Source organism: Rana temporaria, chromosome 9 (assembly GCF_905171775.1).
Source record: "Rana temporaria chromosome 9, aRanTem1.1, whole genome shotgun sequence".
NCBI lineage: Eukaryota > Metazoa > Chordata > Amphibia > Anura > Ranidae > Rana > Rana temporaria.
The window spans coordinates 86994723-87019072 of NC_053497.1; the positions used below are offsets into that span (position 1 = coordinate 86994723).

Consider the following 24350-nt stretch of genomic DNA (forward strand, 5'->3'; position numbering starts at 1 on the left):
CTCCTCCCCTCCAGACTGACATGAATGAATGACTTGTATAGCGATACACATGCAAACTAAATCGCCTCTAGGCGCTTTTTCCAGCCAGTGTCTGCTTGGCTGGTGCGGTCATTTTACCCCGTAGGATCTAGCATCTCAGCTGTATCTCTCAGAGGAGAAAAGGAGGAAGCTGGCCAGTCATGTGATCGCAATCTCGCCAGTGAAATTAGGTATTTGCAGAATTTGTATTTATAAATCACACACAGAACGGGATACTACAATATGAAGCATTACTCATGGTTTATATAGGTTAGCGTGGCTTAACAACCACTTTAAGCTGGCCATAGAAGGACCAGAAGAATTTGGACCCATCTATGGCCATTCCTGTTCCAGAAGAGTCGACCTGATCAGCTGCAGCGCTGATCACTGTATTCTTGCAGCGGAGGAGTCCCACTGTCAGAATACAAAATGTGTTGATGGGGTGATTCTTTGTCTGTTTTTTTGATGAGTCTGCTGGCTAATCAAAATAAAAATAAAAAGTTGAGTAATTTATGGCCAGAACGTCAGGGGAAATCCAAACATTTTGAGTTGTCATCAGAGCAAATGGTGAAAGAAGTTTTTTTTCAAATGGGAACATCTGTTCCTTTGATAACTTACTAAGATGGAATTCGGTACACTTTGGAAAGATATCCTTTATTTTCCTGTAGCATCTTCAGAACAAAAAGTAAAGGGAAACCTCCCTAACAGTATACAGACAGCAAAAAATATCTTGACAGGGATTTTAATAGTCCTTTATGCTATCTAAAACTAAACAAAAACAAAGTTTTGCAATTACATAAACTTAAATGAAGCTAAAACACATTTGAATATAAGTAGGTATTATGTAGTCTAGTGTATGCTACAAGGAGTGAGAGTAGGTAAATTATAGTCTGGTCCAGGGATAAACCTGAGTCATTGAATCTGGGTTGTAGTTATTAGAGGCCAGGGCTGGATGACCATTTGGAGGTTTTTTCAGTTCACTTGTCCCCATCTTAGAAGTGGGACTCTCATTCAGGGAGTGAAAAAATAACAGGAATGCCCTAATCAAAAAATAATAAAAAGGAATTGATTTGGGAATAACAGAACAAGATTCTTTAGCTGTTAAACCAAAACAGTATAATCATTGGACAATATTTTCTACAACCAAAGTAATAGTCATTGTCAACAGGCTTCAATAAGGAGGTGGAACTTGCGTTTTACATAAATTTTAGAGGATACTTCAATAATTTAGAATTCAATGCCGGTGCAGGTGACCTGCATTTTAACTAATGTGGCTGCATTTGCATTCCCACAGATTTGTATGATGAGAGAGGCAGATCTGACGTGAACTAAAATCCATCACCACTGTCTCTAAAAGGGTAGACTTATTGGGCCAAATTCTCAAAAAGCTGTGTAAATTTAGTATTACCTAACTTATGTCATTTAAGTTACGGCGCCCTAAGTTGGTGTCGTAAGTGCCGTATCTACAGCGCATTTGCGCACAAAATTGCGCCATCCGTAACCTAAATTCCGAGGCGTAAGGCGTGGTTATGGCAAGTGGGAAGGAAGTGGGCGTGCTTCATTGTAATGAGCCGTGACCCCATGCAAATGAAGGGCCGGCCGTACTGCGCATGCGCGCACGAATCTGGACCTCACTGGGCATGTGCAGAACTTTGCTCATCGCAATCAGTGAGATAGGTAAAAGGCCAAGCGTACTTAGTTTGAGGATCGCCCTGTGTCTAAATAGCCCCAGTCAAACACACTTCCCTTGCAAAAGTATTTCCCTGTGTTCCCTTCCTAAAGCAAGTTGATTCTGCTTTGAACGTTTGTCAGTGTTTGTTGGTAAGATTTGTTTGTGAGAAAAGTTGTTGAGGAGTTGTAGAGTATAGTTGGTGTTTGTTTTTGATAATTTGTTATTTGTTTTGATTTTTTGCCTGTTTGTTTTTGATAAGTGTTTGTTTTTTGGTGTGTGATTGTTTTTTGTTTCCGTTTTTTTGTTTGATTTTGAATTTTGTTTGTTTTTTTTGTTTTTTTTTTTTTGTTTTTGTTTTTTTTTTGTTTGGTTGTTTTGTTTTTTGTTTTGTGCTTTGTTTTGCCTTTTTGATTTTGAATTTATAGTAGCTGTCTGTTTGTGTTTTATTTTTGTTTTTGCTGTGATTTTTTCTTTGTTGTGTGTGTATTGTTGATTGTTTTTTGGTGAGTTTCCTGTTGCTGGGTGGTGTCTGTGATGGCCACCAAGCGCAGGAAGCTAAATTTTTCAGTGGCAAGAAAGCATATTCTTGCTCAGGGCATCATAAAATATGGTCGTTTTCTACATGGCCCTGAGAGCCAGAACACCACCCGGCCAGGAGGAAGGAGATCCTAAAAAGATCACCGATCGGATCAATGCGTCGGGGGGGGGGGGAGACCAGGACCATCGCTGGAATCCCAAAAAAATAAACGACTTAAAGAGCGTGTCCCGGAACAAGCTGGCAACGCTGCATGCCCATACCAGGGGCACTGGAGGAGGGGGACCCTGCCCAGTCAGGATGAGTGAGGAGGAATGGGCAGTGGCCCAGTGTTTTCCACCCACAGCAGTGGTGGGCCTGCCTGGCTTTGACTCTGATGCTCCTGTGAGGACAGGTAAGTTTTTTATTTTTTCTATCTGGTGATTATCATGTGTGGGTGGGGGAAGGGAAGATGTGCCAAGTGTGTGGATCCACCAACCTGTGATTGTTTTGTGTCCTCCCCAGATGGCCAGGAGGTGGCAGCCCCATCAGCCCAGGAGGTTGCTGGGTCATCAGCCCAGGAGGTGGCAGCCCCATCAGCCCAGGAGGTGGCAGCCCCATCAGCCCAGGAGGTGGCAGCCCCATCAGGGCAGGAGGTGGCAGCCCCATCAGGGCAGGAGATTGCTGGCCCATCAGGGCAGGCTGCTGCACCACCCCCAAGACAGGCTGATGCTGAGTCCCAAGAAGGGCAGGATTCGCCATGGGAGGGGAGTGCCCACAACTCCCCTAATTTGGATGTTGAGTGGGAGGAGGATGAGGGGGAGGAGGATGAAAATATTGTGATTGGCCGGCAAATCCTGATGGGCCAAGATAGGACCTTTGAGTCATCCCCTGAGGGTACCCCAGAGGCTCCCAGCAGTCAGGCCACCATCAGGGGTGGCCCCTCCCAACCCTCCTCCAACATGCAGCAGCCCCCATGGGTCACTCCAACCCCTCCTCCAAGGCCACAAGCCTCAGGGGCAAGTAGGAGGCCGACCCCGGAAACCAGGGGGGGGTTTGAGCGTCTGCCGGCCAGTCGGCTGAGGGACAATGCCCGGCAGACCCGCAGTCTGGGTGAAATTAAAAAAACAATGACCAAGGTGGAGCACAGCCTGGGTTTAATGAGGGATTCACTGGGTGATGTGGCCACCAACTCAGTGGGGGTCATCACCTGTTTGTGGGACCTGAAGAACGCCACAACAGGCGTGGCCCAGGAGGTGACTGCCCTGACCCAGGCTGTGCAGGCCAATACCCGGGCTGTGCAGGCCAATACCCGGGCTGGCCAGGCTAATACGGCTGACATCACTTCCTGTCTGACAAGGATAGCCGTGGCCTTGGAGGGCAGGCCAGCAGGAGGACAGACACCAGGGGAGGCTCCTTCTTCCCCTGCACAGACACCCCCCCGTGAAGATACTCCCTCCCCTGCACAGACCCCCCCTGAAGATACTCCCTCCCCTGCACAGACCCCCCCGTGAAGATCCGCCAGTTGGCCGTTCCCGTGCCCGTGCCCGTGGTCAGCCCAGAAGGAGCACTCGGCAACATCACTAAGTTGCAGGGGTACTTTTGTTTTTTTTTTGTTTATTTTATTATACTGTACTTATGATTTGGTTTATGTGTGTGAATGATGTGTGAATGTGGGGGGGTGGCATTCCTGATAACATAAGGGTGTCACCCTCAGTTTTGGTGGAGTAGGGATCCCCAGGACCAGGGAGAAGTCATCCCAGGTTCCTGAATGGTGTATGAATGCACAGTGACATAATTGGAGCCGTGGCGGGGCGTTACTGCTCCCAAGTACCAAAGGGGGGGGTACTTGGATCTAATCCAATTCGATGTGCATGTGATGTGTCTGTGCTAGGGACCACAGTGGTGTGCATTTATGCATTCTCATTGTGAGATAATTAATGTGCGTTTTATATGAAAAAAGACATTCTCATTGTCATATAATTATTGTGCATTTACTGTGCAAAGAAACATTTTAAATGTCACATAATATCTGTGCGTTTATGGTGGAAAACCAAACAATAAAGTGAGATAATGAAGGTCCATTTACTGGGAAAAGATGCCTTCAGAAAGTCGTCTCCTTATTGCTGTGCCCTCAGCAGACCGGGTAGAGGTGGTTGGGGGGGGGGGTTGCCTGGGTGGGGGGTCAGGTCAGGACATAACTCAATATGCAGGCCCCTTCTCATTGCAAAATTGTGGAGTATGCAACATGCCCCAATTATTTGACAGACAAAGTCTGGGGAATACAAGAGTGTACCCCCAGTCTTGTCAAGGCATCTGAAGCGGGACTTGAGAAGCCCGAATGTCCGCTCTACAATTGACCGGGTGCGAATGTGCACCTCATTATATTTGTGTTCTCCTGGTGTTTGGGGGTTCCTAAATGGTGTCATTAGGTGGGGTCCCAAGGCATATCCAGAGTCACCTGTAAGGGAAAAGACAGGAGGATATTAGTCATGCATGTCCCCTTGTGATGTCTGCATCATGGGGGGGGCATACCTGGCACCAATGTCACTCACCAATCAGCCAGCTGCCTCCATACACATTCTGCTCCAAGTCTTGGTAGATCTTGGTCTGCCGGAGAATGAAACTGTCGTGGCACGACCCTGGAAATTTGGCACAAACGTGCCAGATGAGGCCATGAGCATCTACAATGGCTTGGACGTTGATCAAATGCCAGCCTTTTCTGTTCCTGAACAGGTGCTCAGTTTCATGGGGGGGCTGTAGTGCCACATGGGTGCAGTCTATCGCCCCGATGGTCCGTGGGAAGCCACCAATGTTATAGAAGTCAGTCATGGCTTGCAGACGCTACTCCTCCTGGGTGGGCTTTTCAAACTGGTTGACCATGCGCCACAGTATGGCAGGGACCACCTGATGGACACATCGGCTCATTGTCGACTGCACCATCCCAGCCAGACCTCCAGATGCACGCTGGAAAGACCCAGTGGCCAAAAAATGAAGGGTTGCCATAACTTTTTGTAGAGGTGGCAGGGCATGGGATCGTTGGGTTGGGGTGGTGAGATCCTCCTGAAGTATTTGGGTTAGCTCCAGGATGGCTTCCCTGTTGAATCTGTAGTTGCCATACACCTCATAATCAGTCATGGCAAACAGATCGCGCCGTGGGCGGTAAACCCTCTCCTGTGCCCTCCTCCTCTGTGCCCTCCTCCTTCTTTGTGCCTGTAAAGTGGCGAGTGCCGTTAGAATCATTGATGTGCCGGGCATTTTGGCAGTCAGATTGTTGTCCTGCAGAGATGTGTTGTCAGCTCTACCTCTATTCAGTTGCTTGAGCAGACCCTTACACGGCATGTGTAAAATTAGGTCTGCTTTTATAATGTGTAAATTTGCCCAGGGAAACTAACAGGTGCGCACAGGGCGTAATCTACGGCGCACACACTTAATTTTGTGGATCGCCCTATCTCCCTCATTTGCATCTTTGCCTATCAAAAACAGCGGCGTGACTAGCGTAATTTGCACCCGGGGATGCGCAGGTGTAATTATTTTAGGTAGGACTGAAAATCCGGAAATCTAGGCTTAACTCGTTTTGAAGATCGGGCGCAAATATACGCGCCGTGTAAATTTAGAAAACTTTAGTTAAGTCCGCCTATCTCTTTTGAGAATTTAGCCCATAGTTTCTGTGTTTTGTGATGTTGCATTACTTCATGGGCGACCTAGTGCTTTTTACATAAAAATAAAACAAAACAAACCCACAAAATGTTAATAAATTTAAACGGCTTGGTGTCATGAAGTCTACCGTCATATTAGGCCAATGTCACTGACCTAATATGTCCATATGACCATATTAGATCAATAATGTCAAAAGCTTTCCAATTTCTTTGTATACGTGTAGCTGTGGGGCAGGGTTACTCTAGCCTGCAGTTCATTGGTCCAGCAATGACAGCTAACTTACAAGTTCAAATAAACTCAAGCATATCCCTAACCACCAGTAGTTTGAGTAGAGAATCAGTGGCATACATTTTAAACAGTTTACACCTCTCTTTTAATGAGTTGGGATGCCTTGCAAAAAAAGATTTTGCCACTAAAGGCCCAAAAAAATTTACTAATTCAGTGGGTAATAAAGCCATTTAGAATGTATCCATTACTGTAATATGAGTTTTGGTGGGCTTTATACTTTAGTAATTTTAAAATAAAAAAAATAAAGAAAACCCAGTTGTGTAACTGAATTAATTTTGTGTCAAACCCCAATGAAAACAAATTGAAGCGTTTGTTAACCTAAAACTTCATATTCCTGATATGTGCCTGCTGTACGATGTACTTGTATGAGCAAGTATCCTGTTCTCTTTGTATTGCTTCCTTTGTGTGAAATCCCTAGTATTCCTGCCAGTCCCTCTGCTTTCCTATTAAAAACTAACCATACTAGGTAGGAGAACACAGCGTGGTCAGTTCTCTAGCTATGCTGGCAACTCAGTGTGCTCTCCTCCAATGATCAGATTTTTCCTGACATGCCCCCACTGCACAGCCATTCACTGGGAAGCTCAGAGTCCTGTTGCTTTTCCTCCCCCAGCTCTTATGCAGCTGAGAACAGAGGGAATGTGATCACTTACTGTATAAAAAGGGAAAAAGGTATTTATAAATTTTTTTTTATATCTATACAAGAATATTTTGCCTATCATGACTATTTTAAACTGAATGGGTTGTTTTTCAAGGTGATCGTTTACAATCACTTTAACTGAAATGATTTGTAGTTCCTCAAATGAGCTGCAGGGTACAAGTGAGTCCTCAGGATCTTATACAGCGCACCAACACTCTAGTGCAAGAGGCTAGTAACCTGCAATATTATTATTATTACTCTTCATCAGTGGGTAGGTTAATGTTCTCATCATGATGAATAAATCTTCTGCATATCTCTTGTGCAGTGTCTAGTGGGAAAGGCTAATGTAAATGATACTTTACATTCCTTTTGCCAGGAGGCAGCAAACAACGCTGCCTACTTCTGCAAAACAGCTGGAACAGTAGTGACACTTGCACTTATATATTCAAGTCATGAAACAACACATCAGTAATAACAGGAGGAAGCAGTTATACTTAATCCCTACCACCAGAAGCAGATAATTGCTTTGGAACAGTAATATACCACATCTCTCTTCGGTATCCTGCAGCTTTATCTGAGAGGGTTTTGGGAAGTATGAATTTTAATCGGGCATTCCTACACATCATAATGCGTACACAATAACAGACTTTACATTCGGTTATTATGAAAATATTTGCACACAACAGGCTCGCACAAATGTGCTTGTAAAATAAAGTAGATAGGCATGGAGGCTCTAAGTTTAGCAAGATGGCCTCATAGCACTGGGATTCTGGTTTTAGTTTGCAATGGTAGTTGCATAGAGTTAGCATGTTTTGCATGTGATTGCAGTTTCCGCCGAGTAATTTGCAAATCAAAACCACCTTCCACTCAAAATATTTAAAAATGATGCATATATATGATGCATGATTCTGGTAGGAGCATATGATGTGTGCCCCTTCTGGGGAAAAGTACTCATGTAAACAGAAATGAGCTGGGAGTGATGCCCAGTCAGGAAGTATTGTGAGCCATACCTGTACAATAGTTCCCTTTCCTAAGAGGCATGTAAATGATAGGTTGGGTTTGCAGAAAATGGGCAGAGTAACAGGATTGTTGTTCTGCCCAAAGAGAAACATCAGCAATGGATGGAGGAGGAAGCAGGGAACAGTACCGTGTAATAATATAAACTATAAAGAATCCATTTTGTGAAAAGCCACCAGTTTAAATATATTGCCTGTTTAGAAGTGTATAGGAATGTTTGTATGGCAACACACCCCTATTGTGTTTGTTTATGATCAAGAAGTAAATCTGGTTTACCTTGAGGCAAGAAGCCTAGATTTATTACTTAATGATCAGCTAAACAGCCCCTCCCCTTTCTTTTGTTGTATATCCCATATAAACCACATGATTTCTAAGTAAAGTCAGACACTTGGTAAAATGCTTCAATTGTGGGGCAAAAGATCACTGGAGAAACCAATGCCCCTGATGAGTCCAAAGACCAAACTTCTCAGCCCTTACCACACACACAAAATAACACCCAGCGTACACCAATTCAACAAACACAAGGACCAAAATTCCCCATTCAGTGGCCAAATCAGCAACAATGAAGTTGCCCTGAAGGTAGTGTCCCAGCGTTTCCCCTTGTCTCTCACTCATATAACGAACAACCGATTGTGACATTACATGTCCAAGGAAAGCTGATCCCTTTTCTCTTTGATTCTGGTGACACAAAATCAACCCTGAGTGAGGATTTCTATAGAAAAAGGGGGTTCCCCTGGGTGGACTTTTAAGGCACTAATAGTATTCCAAAATATACAGGATATTGAGAGTAAAAAAAAAGTTTTATTCACAATTGTACATATTTATCAAAAAAATGAAATATTGAATTAAAATATACAGTTCCAATGATTGTAAGTATTATAAGTAAATACTGTACATGAAGAACCTTCTTTACATCCGACATCGGGGTAACCTTGAGGGGTGTGTAAAGAAGGACAATTAGTTCATCTAAGCATAAGAATACATAAAGTTAATTACATGCATTTAGAACATTATTAAATACATACAAAATCTCTTCTTTATATGTGATGTATATACAGTACATGTAATCATTCACTTACGTATTATAAAGGATGATGAATATTTCATTGGATACAATTTTTTAAAAGAATTGAAAATATAAACGGCACGCTGGGTTCAATCAATGAGGTTTCCAGTCAAAGAAGAAATGGGTATCAGGATATACAATTAATGCAAGTTTGAGACAAACATTTATAAGCAACAGGTGTTCATCCCGTTAGGGAGAAATTATTCCAAAGATCGAGAAGCCGGTGGTTCAGCCAGAAGAGATATACTTGGACTGGGATGGAGGTCCCTAAAAATATATAAGATAATAAATACAAATAATAGATTGTACCCAAATAGGGCTAAATGGTATATATATTATATAGAAAGAGTAATAATTTGCTACAATAAAAAGTTTATATGTTAATAAAGGATAATTAAAGGTTAGTAATGGCGGCAATCAGCAATTTTTATCGTGACTGCGACATTATTAGCGGACACATCAGACACTTTTGACAGTTTTTTGGGACCATTATAATTTTTACAGCGAACAGTGCTATAAATATGCACTGATTACTGTGAAAATGACACTGGCAGTGAAGAGTTTAACCACTAGGTGGCGCTGAAGGGGTTAAGTGTGACCTAGTGAGTTATTCTTACTGTTAGGGGACATGGCTACATACGGCACGTCACTGATCACTGTTCCCGATCACAGAGAACAGACGATCAGTGACAGTGTCACTAGGCAGAACGGGGAGATGTATGTTTACACTTGCCTTTCCCCATTCTGCAGCTCTGTGACCCGATCGTGGGACACCAGCGGACATCGAGTCCGCGGGTCCCGCGGGCACAATCACAGAGCTCGCGGCAGGGGCACGTGCCTGGCATGGCAGGAATTTTAAAGTGACGTAAATATACGTTACTTTGCCCAGCCATGCCATTCTGCTGACGTAAATCTACAGGAGCTGATCGGGAACCGGTTAAGGTAAAGTGCCTTGGTGCATGAAAATGTGTTACATTAACAAAAATGCATTAAAAGAGAAGTATTGGAATTTTATTAAATAAAAATCATACCAACCTAGGTGGATGCAGCATCGATCTGATACTGCATCTGTCCCCTACCAGCTCTAAGACTGAGAACTGAGTAATCAAAGACCACTGATCACTCAGTGCTGGGCTGGGTGGGGGGCGTAATCAGCTGGCCCAGGCTCTAAGCATATGGCTGAGAGGTTGAGCCAGCTTCCGGTCCATGCTCCTGGGTGGATCCTGACCATACGGTTGCGATCTTTCCCCAGCCTGGACCACCCCAGTGATGTTAGTCAACAGCAGGCTTCAGCTAAAAAGGGTCACAGGGGTGCAGAACAATCTGCGCTCCTGTGATCCACAGGAGAAGTACAGACAACTGAGCTTTGGCTGTCCTTCTCCTTTAGCATAAAGCGTAGTATGAATCCAACCTACTAAAAGTGTTTTCATTTCAAACAAAGGAATGTTGTGTTTGGCTTTGTGTAAAGTGGCCTGTTTAAATAGAAACTATTTTTGACAAAGATCTTTTTTAACAGAAACCTATTATACTAAATAACTATCAAAACCTTTACCATTGCAAAGTGGCATAAAATCAACCATTCATGTATTGTAATAAAAGTGATATTTACGATTCAATTATGTGTCAATGTATTTTTAATGCAAGTGGTACCTTAGCGTGAGCACTGTAATACAAAATCATTAACATGTTACTAACATTCATTAGTTCTATTCCTGGAAGATAATTGTGTTTCAACAACTCTCTAGCTATGCAGAAAGACATGGACAACCCTTTTGTCTATATTTCAAGAAAAAAAAAACACATATAATGTTTAGGCTTTCTATTGTGTCTTTACAATTGAAAACATGTTAAATGTATGTAACCACAATGCTTGTAAATTGTACTATATAATATGTTGCCATTTTACCTGAAAAGTAGGTGATGTCATTAGCGGCTTCGCCATGAGCGAAACTGAAGAAAAATGATCTGTTTCATCATCAAAGAAAACATTACTTATAAAATTGCTAGAAAAAAAACCCACAGGTGGTGCATTGTGTAGAGAAATATCAAAATTAGGTATGCATGAGTGATGCATTTCCAAGTGTATAATTTATATAATAGTGCACATGTGGTTTATGAACAGAGCAGAAAATGCCAGCTGCATGTGGAGGTGTCACACAGATGTAATAATGCTTGCAGTATGTTTAATTTAAAAAGCATGAATCTGGTTCACATGCAGCCAGGGACGAACTGACCATTTAGTCACTCGGGCACTGCCCGAGGGCCCTATGCCACTAGGGGCCCCATCAGGGTTGCCAGGCTCAGTAAAACCAGGGATAGTTTGTAAAAATCTGTGTTTTTTTTTACATCTGTCCCTGATATGTCCGAAACTGACATGCTTTTGATGTGAAAATCCAGAGATTTTAGCTGCCCCGCCTCTGCACTGCCTCCTGGCATGGTGGCCATCTGTAAGCCCAGGGGCCCCATAATCTCCTATTGCCCGGGGGCCCCATAATCTTCTATTGCCCGGGGGCCCCATGAGTTGTCAGTCCGCCCCTGCATGCAGCTATCTTTTTCATTGTTCATGGTAGTCTTTACCTTAGACCTAAGCCCAAAACATGTACATTTCAGGTGATTTATCCTTCCCCTGGGCAATGATAGGAGGAGGTTTTCCAGAAAAATGAAGGATCAGTGGAGATAGTTTTCATGAGCAGTAAATTGGTTTCTCTTTCTGCAAAAAGATCCCATCCCAAGCTGAAGCTTTCTCCCCAAAACACTAGCTTGCCTATACCTAGATAAAGCTAAAAAATCCTAAAAGGTAAGTATCATACTGGTGTGTGGGATAGAATCATTGATGTGCAGCAGGTCTTTAACCACTTCAATACAGGGCTTATATACACCTTTCCTTACTAGACCAATTTTTAGCTTTCAGCGCTCTCACACTACGAATGACAATTACTCAGTCATGCTACACTGTACCCAAACCAAATTGTTATCATTTATTTCTCACAAACAGAGATTTCTTTTGGTGGTATTTAATCACTGCTGGGTTTTCTATTTTTTCCAATATAAGCAAGTTAGTTTGTTTGTATTGTAAAATTTTGCAAATAAGTCATTGTTCTTTATAAAATTGGGCCAAAATGTATACTGCTACACATGTTTAGTTAAAAAAAGTGTGTATTATTTGGTCTCTGTGAAATTTATAGAGTCTACAAGCTATGGTGCAAATCATTGAAAAATTATCACATCTGATCACGCCTGATGTACTGAAGGCCTATCTCATTTCTTGATACCCTAACAAGCCAGGAAAGTACAATTACTCCCCCCCCCAAATTACCCATTTTTGGAAAGCAGACATTCCAATGGATTTAGTAAGAAGCATGGTGAGTTTTTTGAAGTTGTATTTTTTCCCCATAATTCTTGGGGGGAAAAACACTTTTTTTTTGCACAAAATTGTTATAACAAGTTATTTCTCTCACACAGCACATGCATACTTGCAATGACACCCCAAAGTGCATTCTGCTACTCCTCCTGAGTATAGTGATACCACATGTGTGAGACTTTTACATAGCCTGGCCACATAGAGGCCCAACATTGAAGTAGCACCGTCAGGCGTTCTACAAGCATAAATTACACATCTCATTTCTCAACCACCTATTACAGTTTTGAAAACGGGTTCTCTGGTGACGGGTACTCCTGATGGACAGGTACTCCTGATGGACTGGTGGTGGGTACTCTGGTGGCGAGTACTCTGGTGGCGGGTACTCTGGTGAGGTGGCGGGTACTCTGGTGGTAGGTACTCTGGTGAGATGGCGGGTACTCTGGTGAGGTGGCGGGTACTCTGGTGGCAGGTACTCCTGATGGACAGGTACATAGGTACTCCTGATGGACTGGTGGCGGGTACTCCTAATGGACAGGTACTCTGGTGAGGTGGCGTGTACTCTGGTGAGGTGGAGTGTACACTGGTGAGGTGGCGTGTACTCTGGTGAGGTGGCGTGTACTCTGGTGGTGGGTACTTTGGTGGCGTGTACTCTGGTTGCAGGTACTCCTGATGGACAGGTACTCCTCATGGACTGGTGGCGGGTACTCCTGATGGACAGGTGGCGGGTGATCTGGTGGCGGGTGCTCTGGTGGTGGGTACTCTAGTGGACAGGTACTCCTGATGGACAGGTACTCCTGATGGACTGGTGGCCGGTACTCTGGTGGCGGGTACTCTGGTGAGGTGGCGGGTACTCCTGATGGACAGGTACTCCTGATGGACTGGTGGCGGGTACTCTGGTGGCAGGTACTCTGGTGGCGGGTACTCTGGTGGCGGGTACTCTGGTGAGGTGGTGGGTACTCTGGTGAGGTGGCGGGTACTCTGGTGGCGGGTACTCTGGTGGCAGGTACTCTGGTGAGGTGGCAGGTACTCTGGTAGTGGGTACTCCTGATGACAGGTACTAGATGACAGGTACTAGATGACAGGTACTCTTTATTTAAGGGGGGGGAAATCTGGGCACAGTGGTACTTATGTAGTGTATTACAGATGTGTAACTCACTGTTGCTGATCTCCTCCTCACACTAGATTTGTGCGTGAAGAGGAGAACAGCAACAGTAAGTTACACACACACACAGTGTTGTGTTTACATGTAGTGACTGGCTGTGATTGGACACAGCCAGTCACGTGGTATAGAGCCAATTTCATTGGCTCTTTACCCTGATCGGGGGTGGGCTGTATCCAGGTGAACAGCCTCAGCCCAGATCACTGCACTGTGTGCCCCCAGGGTAGCGCGCGGGCGCCGTGCATGCCGCTGCGCTGCTCTGCATATCCGGAAACTCTGCCGCCCACCACTACATTACCCCCATCGGGCATCGGCTGTGTGAAATGCAATGCAATATGGCTACCTGGAGGAGTTCTGTACACATAACCTGCTTGTGTGATTGGCCTACAGATTTTCCCAGAAGTCTGCACTAAGCTACAAATCAGATTTTGGCATCCCCTGCATACCCTTCCAGGGTCGCGCACGTCGCCGCGACGGCGCGGCCACGTCACCGAGTATCGTGTACGCGCGGATTTCTGTTTGATGGTGTGTACAACCATCAGACAGAAATCTCCGGGCGGACATGTCCGCTGAAACCGGTCCGGCGTCAACGGTCCGCCCTCAGATTACATACAGCGAGAATCTCCTGTTTACTCTGTGGCCTCTTTAATACAACGTCCTGCCTCCTAGACCGGCTTCTATGATAGACAGGACTTCCTATTACAGAGGCCGCTGAGTAAACAGGAGATTCTCGATGTATGTAATCTGACAGCACTTGTCTAGCCCCTCTCCCCGTTCTCTCTGAGGCAGCCCAAATTGGTGTTTAACATACACACACTATTTGCAACCGAATTGAAGGGTGAAAAAGTGAGTGTTATATGCCAATAAATACAGTAATTATTGAATAAATGGAACATACTACATTATAAGAACTCTCACCCACTATTTGATCCAGATTAATTATGAGTGATGCCAGAATCGACAGCTAGATACCATACATCAACGGCCACCTAGGAAGAGAGAGAAGATCCATTCAACACCTCCCTCCCCAGCATTACCATAGGTGGTGTCAGACACTAGGCCCCCGTACGACACGACCGCGCTCTCTGCAGATTCAGCCAGAACTCGATCAGAGCCCGTTCCTTCCTGCCGAGAAACCCGGTGGTGTGTACACATGTTCTCTATTCCTTTCCTCGTTAGTCAATGGGGAGGAACTTGGACACCGAGATCCTCGGCGGCTTCACAAGGAACACGACGAGCAAAAACGATGTGTTTTTGCTCGTCGAGTTCTTCTCGGACGTGTGTACGGGCCTCATACCTACCAGCCAATGTTTTTTGGGACATTATACAATTATTGCATGGACATTATATATATACATTTTTATATGACAGGAATTGAAGGAATTTTTATTTGTAGTGATTAATTTTTTAAAAGTGACTGGTTATGGGCTGTGGTTTATTGTACTATAACTTGTTTGAAGGTTTTGACACTTTGAACAGCAGCAACAGAGTATTAGCCCATTAGTCATAATTCTGTAGTGCAAGTTTTTCAATATTTATATGTTATTCCATATTCTATAGCTTGGTGTCATCAGCAAAGACCTGAAATTGTACTTTTCTCCCAGACCCAATATCATTTATAAATATATCAAAGTAAGAGTCCCAACACTAAACCTTGGGGTACACAACTAACAACCCAAGACTATTCAGAGTATGAATCATTAAACACTACCTCTAAATACGGTCTTTTAGCCAGTTTTTTCTACCCATTTACAAACTGATTTTTTCTTGTAGACTTTACCTTACACATGTAGCTAGCCATGTGTGGAGAACTATGTCAAACGCTTTTTGCAAAATCCAAGTATACCACGTCACAGGCCACCCTTTTGTCTAATGTTTTACTTACCTCCTCTTAAAAAGAAATCAGATTTGTCTGACAACTTCTGTCTTTCATGAATCCATGCTGTCTGTTGTTTAAAATATTTTTTCCAGCAAGAACTTGTCCATGTGGTCTTTTATTAAACTCTCCAGTATCTTCCCAATTATAGAAGTTAAATTAACAAATGTATAGTTACTTGGTAAAGACTTTGATCCCTTTTTAAATATAGGCAGCCCATTGGCCCTGTGTCAATCCAGGGGTACTATTCCAGTCATTAACCGCTTACTCACCGCCCTATTGACGATACAAAGCGATTCCTTAAGTCTGGGAGGACGTCCATGGACGTCCTCCATGGACGTCCTCCCAGAATCGCGCCTCCCTGGGGCGCTCACACGGGAATGTCCGTGACCGCCGGGTCCTCTGGACCCGGTGCATCACGGATCACAGTAAATCGCCACTGATAGCGGCGGTTTACCACGTGATCGCTCCGTCCAATGATGGAGCGATCACTTGTAAACAAACCAGCGTCATGTGATGACGCCGGTTCCTCCCTCCCCTCTCTGTACCGAACGGTACAGTGTGAGAGGAGAGGGGAGAGAGCGGATGCAGCACGAGTGCTGTGGGCTGGATCTGTGACAAATGCAGTCACAGATCCAGCCATCCATCCCTTCTCAGCCATCCCTGCCCCATACTAAGACTACTCTACTGTGCAATACTCTGCAATACGCCACAATACTCGGCAAAACCCCACACTACTCTGCAATACCCCACAATACACTGCAATACCCCACACTACTCTGCAATACCCCACAATACTCTGCAATACCCCACAATACCCTGCAACATCGCCTATGGGAATTTTTAAGTAGCAAAGTTTGGCGCCATTCCACAAGCGTGTGCAATTTTAAAGGGTGACATGTTGGGTATCTATTTACTCGACGTAACTTCATCTTTCACATTATGCAAAAGAATGAAGAAAAAATACTAAATTTGCTAAATTTTATAACAGAAACAAAGAAAAATTCATATTTTTTTACAGAATTTTCAATCTTTTTTTCTCGTATAACGCAAAAAATAAAAAACCCAACTGTGATTAAATACCACCAAATTAGGGAGCTGTGGTGGCTCAACGCGATTGGCACTGCGCTGACAAGCCATTCACCTCTGCAGCTGACAAGCCATTCACCTCTGCAGCTAGGGGTTCCCACAAAAACCACCACACTTACACGCACTCGAAATTGGGTTAACATGCACGCACTTTGACCACGCGGTCTCTAAAAAGAGAGGCGAAGGGCTAACGGGGCTGGTTGAGCGGGCTAGATCCTCTCACTCCCTTATAGGGAGTCCCTCTGCCCAGTTGGGCTTCAAAGCGGAGCAGGTAGGGCGGGCTGTGTGGGAGGACCCCCTCACACACCCGCCATTGCCACCCGGGGCATGGAGAAAGATGGCAGATTGCCTCTGGGGGAGGCCTGCCTACTCCCAACTCCTGCAGTCCGGCTCCTCTCTCGAGTACACGCACAAAAATACACTTTAGAAAAAAAAATACCACCAAAAGAAAGCTCTATATGTGTGAAAAAAAGGACCAACATTTCATTTGGGTACAATGTTGTATGACTAAGTAATTGTCATTCAAATTGTGAGAGCACCGAAAGCTGAAAATTGGTCTGGTTATTAAGTGGGTTTACGTGCCTGGTGGTCAAGTGGTTAAAGAGTCCCTAAAAAAGAGAAACAATGGCTTCGAAATGACAGAGCTCAATTCTTTTGGGCACTTTCACACTGGGGCGGGTGCATCGGTGGTAAAGTAAAGCTTTACCGTTGTTTTCGCTGCACTTTTCAGCCGCTAGCGGGGCGCTGGCCATTGATTTTAATGGCAGGGGCGTTTTAGGAGTGGTGTATACACTGCTCCCACAATGCCCAAAAAATGCTGCTTGCAGGACTTTTTTTCCTGTCCTGCTAGCGCACCATTCCAGTATGAAAGCACTCAAGCTTTCACACTGGGGTAGCAGGGGAGACATTTTTCAGGTGCTATCTTTAGCCCTTTAGCACCTGAAAAACACCTCAGTGTGAAAGCGCTGCCGAAGCGCTTTGCAGGGGCTTTGCTATTGATTTCAATGGCAGAGACATTTTTGGGAGCGGTATACACCGCTCCCACAATGCCCGAACATGCTGCTTGCAGGACTTTTTTTCCTGTCCTACATGCGCACCGCTCCAGTGTGAAAGCACTCGGGCATTCACACTGGGGTGGAAGGGTGCTGCACAGCTCATCAGTAAGATTCAGTAGCATGCACAAATCCGGAATATTCACATCTTTATATAAAGATTCCAAGGAGTGCAGCAATATTTTGGATTTGTGCATGCTACTGAATACAGGAGGTGTGTTGCTGGCCAGATCACCAGGTGAAAACAGAGGGAAAATCCAAAGAAAATAAAATTGATGCAGCCACCACATCTAATGGTTAATAAGCTGCAATATAATGCATTTTGGATTTGGGTTTAATACCGATTACAATTTTTGCCAAATTTTTTAACTAAAACAGGTTTAACAAGATTATTGCTAAGAAAAAAAGATGATCTGAAAAGACAATATGGAAAATTAAGATGGTTTGCTATTTTCCAACACGTGCTTGCCTGCCATCCAGGTAATCCAGTAAAAAATAACAGCAGTCAGATTACCATTTTTCAAACATTTCCCTGATCTTAACATGTACATGTTAGAAGTATGACAGTCATGTAATGTGCACATTGTACAGATTTTATGTGAGGTTTTATCCAGGATTTATTGCGATTTTTCAATACGTACATTGCACTAAAATCTGTCATTTCATTTTCTGACCATCCTGCAACCTACATTTACTAAGGTAACAAAATCTATCCTCACTTTGGTTTAAAATGTCTTTAAATTAAAAGTATTTTCCCTTCAAATGAAAAGCACATTCATATATTATTTACTGCTTGGCTATAAATAGTAGAGCCTGTATAGACTTCTTCTGCCTCCATTGTAATATTTTCAAACATATACAGGACAGAGAAAAGGTGGTGTAAGATAGAAGAAATCCCATTTAAACACAAGCCAAAGCCTTGTGTCACTACCAAGATTACTTACTGTAGTGTTTCCATGACAACTACCAATCAGAAACCCCTGACAAGGAGGCAGCCATCCTTAACATGTGCAGTCGATCATCCTCTTGGCTGCTGTAGGGTCCATAACATTGCAGCTTCACAGATTGCTATGGTATATCAAAACACCGTACATACAAAACGTAATTGAAATGTTAAATAGCATATCAATTCTACAGACAGTTACATATTATCTGTATCAAATATCATGTTATAAAAGATGCTTTTGAATAAGCAGACTAGTCAGATTTCTTTAAATAAATAAATAGATTGTGGTATAATTTTTAAATAAAATGTTAATGTTGGATGTTTTTAATGTAAACTGTTTTACGATCCACAGTTGAATTATCTGCATTAGCAAGCTCCAATGTCACTGTATGTCTGTGGCTTTATCTTTGAAGTGCCATTTAGCGATTTTCCTTTGTGAGGAATTTGTGATGCTTTAGTGATGTTTGAATCTGTAATTATGCTTTGTTTTATAGATGCTTTGTTCATTCATTGTGACTTGTGGCTTGATACATGAATGTTACTTTCTGCTCAGGTAAGCACCAACACTGTTTCTCAGCTGATTATGCAACAGAAAAAACACAACGCATTCAGGGTTGATGGCACAGCTTGCAGTCTCATGTTGTTTTGTTTTTTAGCCTCACCTATATGCAAGAATACAATATCATTGTACATTCTCTTCCTTTATGATTAAAAGTTCAAGAAAAGTTGTGTTCATACTTGCATGGGGTATCATCAAACAGCCAGGGCAGCTGTTAGAAATCCAAGGCCCATACAACCTCCCCTACAGCCCCCCCCCCCAGTATCAAAACAATATTTTCATTAACAAACACTAAAATAATTATTAGTGGAAACAAACACAATACAGTGGAACCTTGGTTTACGAGTAACGCGGTTAACAAGCATTTTGAATAATGAGCAACTTTAAAAAAAAATTCTGACTTGGTTTGCGAGTGTTGTCTCACAAGACGAGCAGAATTCAAGCTACTGGGGCATGCAGTACCACATTTGGCCAGACGTGCGGGGGCGCCCGGAGCCGAGCAGAGCCGATCTGAGCTTTTCAGAAATACTCGAAAAAAATGGAAATACTTTGTTTCCGAGCCTTTCCAAGGTTTTCCGAGTTCAGCCAAGCTGTCCCCGAGCCTTTCCAAGTATTTCCGAGGCTCTCTGGCACCCCCCCACATCTGGCCATATGCGGTATTGCATGTCATAGAAGTCAATGCGGAACAAATTATCTTTGTTTCCATTGACTTCTATGGGGAAACTCTCTTTGATACGTAAGTGCTTTGGATTACAAGCATTCTCCTGGAACGGATTATGCTTGTAATTCAAGGTTCCACTGTGTAACTTACAAAATTAATGCTAAATCTAAAATATAAAACTGTATTGAGTTAATAATGAAAGCGTTGCGTGTGAATGAGGTTTTGTGGCTCATTCAGAGGGATGCTGACTGCTGTGGCCTGTACAGTGTAAATCAGTGTTGTTTTGTGTGGCTGGAGCTGTGTGTTGGCAGGCTATGTTACGCTTTGGGGATGCAGCAGCTGCATGAACACAGCCACAGCTCCCAATTTGACAGACGTCAAAAATAAGATCACAAACAAACCGCTCATTCACACTGTATTGACCATAGAATGCATGTGAGCCCATAATTTATTATTTATTTGTGTTATTATTTTTTACATTGTTTATTTTTTTACAGCTTTTAAAATATTTTTTAGGCTCAGCATGTTAATTATTATTTATTTATTTTCACAATGTTAATGGGGGTGGGAGTGGGGTTTGGGGGGACTTTGGTGAAATATGAGGGGTCTAAACAGACTCCTGTTGTTTTACTTTTGAGAGAAAGAGACTAATTATATAAATTCCTTGGTCCCTTTCACTGCAGCCTCAGCTGCACTGGACAGTTCATTCACAAACTGAAGCATAGTAGGCACAGTTTGCTTTGCTTCCGTTATGAATGAAAACAGTGAGTTGTCAGTAGCGATCAATCATTATGATCATTCAGGAAAGTAAGAGTGCAATAAACATCCCCCTGTATGCCTGTAGCAGCCATGGAGGAAGAGGATATAAGTCAGGAGCACTGCAGTAGGGGATACACAGGGAGGCCGGGGCAGCAGGGGAAACAAATAATGCATGTGAGGTTTATCAGTGTGGAAGAGGGGCAATTACTTGAGCTGATCGCCTGTATGGGTCTCGCTTCAGCAGCTGAAAGCTGGCTGGAAGAAGAGGAAAGAAGACAGCTTTCAGCTGCTGCAGAGAGCCATAGGGGGAATGGGTCCAGTAATTGCTATCCTGCATTAATCATCCTCCCTGTCCACACCTGATTCCCCCTGGTGCCTGGGCCCCACTGCTGGCTCGGACCCCATACATTAGGACTGGTGGTACCTGTAATGGTCATGCATACTTGGCACACGGCAGACTGTGAGTGTGGCAACCATGTTGTTCAGTATTCAGCCATTACATTTTATTTGTCATTGTCTTTTCTGTGTTGAACCAGAGACACAGCTGCAGTGTCCTTCCCCCTCCCTTCTCTGTTCAATGCATACAATCCACAACCTCTTAGTTGCATGCCAGGACCTTCCTATCAGTCCATTTCACAGACACATAAACCTCTCCATTAACCAATACACAATTCAGTCTAGGTGCCCTCGTAAAACTGTCCATTTCACAAGCTTGAGTAGCCTGGAAAACAAACAGAGATCTGCCAGACCACCCTATCATAAATATCTTAGCTGAAACCTCTAGCAATCCACATTTTTGTCTCTTCTTCATAATCCCAGTATATTTCATAACTCTTGAAATAACAACACAGACAGAATATAGACATATTTACCTCCCTCAGTTAATTTGTAGTGTTTTGAGCCCAAACATCATTACCCTAGGAGTTCTGGGAACATAACTGACCCAATTCCTCTCTTAGGCGAACTGGGCATCCGAGACCTATCATATTTATATCCATTTCAAAGCTAAGGACAATAATATGCATGTTAGCAGACTGTAAACTGTTGGTATTCATAGATCTTAATACTTATAGAAAAATGTACCTAGGGTACAGTCATAAACACAGTGACATCCCAGGGTCACTTCAGAGCTGCTTAATTGGTCTCTGTCAACACCCCCGTGATACCAAAGAAATGTGCAACCACATGGTTCAGCTGTGTCACTAGTTGGTGAGAAGGGCAGTGGTCTGACATTGCGTTCATCACAGTACCCCCTTATCAGTGGCCCTGCAGACAGCACTTATGTGTCCTCATTGTTTTGCACATTGGAGTATATCAGTGATAATGGTAGTGGGGAATGTATTTATTTGTGTCTTGGGTTGGTGAATGAAACTCTTTTATAGGCATGTTTTATTTTCATACAGGTAAGTAAGGGTAAGCAAATGTTTTTGAAATTGGTTTATGGGGTGTTCTCTGAACCCATCATGAAGTCTGAAAACTATGAACTTAAAAACCAAATCCTGTTAAATCTATGAAAGTGAATCTTAATAATCAATATTGGGTTATTTTAAGGCTAAAATGTACCATGCTACATCTACCAATGAATTTTTTTTACCACGCAGCAGAGAGGGTCCACCTTTAATATGACTTTGAGGGCAAAATGGGAAAAAACACCAATCCTTTAACTTACATGCTTTGGGATGACTTTAAAGGGTTAGTTAACCTTTTCACTAGAAATAGAATGGTGAACTAGCTCACAAAAACCATCCACATACCTGCAGTGCACAGTGCATGTAAAACCCCATCTTCTGAAGTCCTCACTAGCTGGTGGTCTGGTGCTTTGAAACGTCACCTCTGGAGGCTGCATACTGCACTGCTTGCAATGGCAAGTATACATTGATCAGTGACTTTCAAAATGATTCTCATGGGCCAGTTGTTTCACATTCTCTGGCTAGTATCGATTTTTAACATTTTAATATTTTAAAGTGGAACCAAAAAGGGAAGATTTGCTCCTCCTCCTCCTTCCTCTGCCACATTTGGATTACAGTATATATATATATTTTTGGGAGGAAGCGGGTACCTAGTTTTGACAACTACCTGCTCCCACTTGTTGCCTAGGTGATCCGAATGAATATTCTCCTCCCCGCCTCCCTGCCCACAGACTTATGGGGCACAGCACAGGTCCCAGAAGGCTGCAGGACCATTCACAAATGCAGCACATCTTGCACATATGCAGTGGGCAGCCAGCTGACTCCGCAAGGAGTCACAGCTGGCTGCCCCCCCGTTACATGCTGGCACCTAGGACCAAAGACCAATGAAGAAACTGGCTTGGGTAAGGAGGGCGCTAGATCCTTGCACAGATGGGGGTCTGTTTACTAAAAGTCAGCAGCTACGTTTTTTTGTAGCTGCTGGCTTTTAATTTTAAAACATCTGAATGTAGTTCCTGTTTATAATTCCAGATCGTTATCCTGGTTGGACAGGGTGGTTGAAGATGTGCAAGATAAGATAAGATACATGCAACAGGGGTTGGAGTGGTAGGAAGAGTGTTGTACGATATTTTACCTTTAAAATTCTTTGTGGACAGGTGAGCTAATCCTTTGTGATGTTATAGAACAGCATTATTCTCATGGATGCCAGTGACAAAGATGAGACAAAGATGAGTCTCTCAGTCAACATTGATTATTTTTAATCCTTATGCTCCGAGTCCTAACTTAGAATAAATGGATAGGGAAGTACCGTATATCATATTTACTTGTTTTAAACCTTTATTTTTACATTTCTTCAGTTACTTCCTGAAATTACCTAGGCCAATGATGTCCAGAAGCCTTCAGGAGGGGAGGATGGGGTTTCTCAGCTAAGCACTGCTTGCATGCCAGAGCTAAGGGGAGATGGATTCCAGGAAGTAAATGCTACACAAATCATCTGCCCTTACTCAAGATGGCCAAGACTAGGACTGCTGGAGGGTGTTTTTGAAATGTGTTCTCAGCAAAATAAAGAATCGAGACACGGATGGATTGATGACTTTGCTTTAAATATAAAAATTTATTAAATTGCACTTTTGGTTTGTGGTGCTCAGATGCAGTGTATTTCTGTGATAATAGATGTAATCATTAAACCCTCCTTCTCCCTTTCCTCTGTTGTGACAGGAAAACATGCTCACCAATGAAAACAGTACTACACTGTGATGACCAATCAGAGCTAACATATGGCACAGAGCCACTCTAATTATCTCTGTGCCTTTAGCCAATGCTTTCTTCTGCACACACACACAGCGAAACTAAAAGGATGTACATGTACATCCATTATCCTTAGTAAGGGCAACATCTGGCTGTTTATTTACAACAAGACCTAAATACAGCTTCAGAACATTAATATGATGCATTACAACTTAAAAGGGCTTATTTTAAATATTTATGACACCTCAAAGAATCAAGTTGGCAGCACCAACTTTCTCCATCAGAGCTTACCACATTGTCAATATGGCTGCTGGGAACCCTGCCTTTTTATAAAAAAGGGACTGGCACATAACAAAGCTTTCATTATTAGCTATTCTAAGCCACCTGACCAAAGTTCAGAGGCCAGGAGGTGCATAAGAAGTTGTTTTCTTTGGAAAGGAATTGTTGCATTAGCTGAAACCTTGACCAAAACTTGAAGCACAACACCAAAAGTCAATTCATTCACATCTCCGGTAACAAAAAATCTTCTACTATAGTAAATACTCTCTTAGATGCATTAAAATAAATAAGATGATATTGTTGGTGCTGAACTTCTGTCTGCTGACAAATGTGTTGGCTTGTTCACAGTGTCTCAAGACACAACATGGATCCTTGGTATGCTGCCATTGCATGGGATGAGAGAACTACATGCCCTCTAGCCCTGTTTTGCTATCATGATGTGTTTAATAGAGTTTATGGTTTTCTGTCCATACAGAAGATTAAGCACATATAGCTTTGAAATCTAACCAGTGGAAATTACACCGAGCAACCCTATCAAAGGGTAGGTTGTATTTATTTTAGAAAGCATCTAGTGTTGTGGAA

General features: G+C 43.1%; 1 long non-coding RNA gene across 1 annotated transcript; it reads left to right on the forward strand.

The window, feature by feature from the left end:
* Positions 1–18397: 18397 nt before the first annotated feature.
* Positions 18398–23368, forward strand: LOC120914459. Its single transcript, XR_005743678.1, has 3 exons — positions 18398–18482; positions 18850–18908; positions 23099–23368. It is a non-coding gene; the product is annotated as an uncharacterized LOC120914459 (long non-coding RNA).
* The last annotated feature ends 982 nt before the right edge of the window (positions 23369–24350 follow it).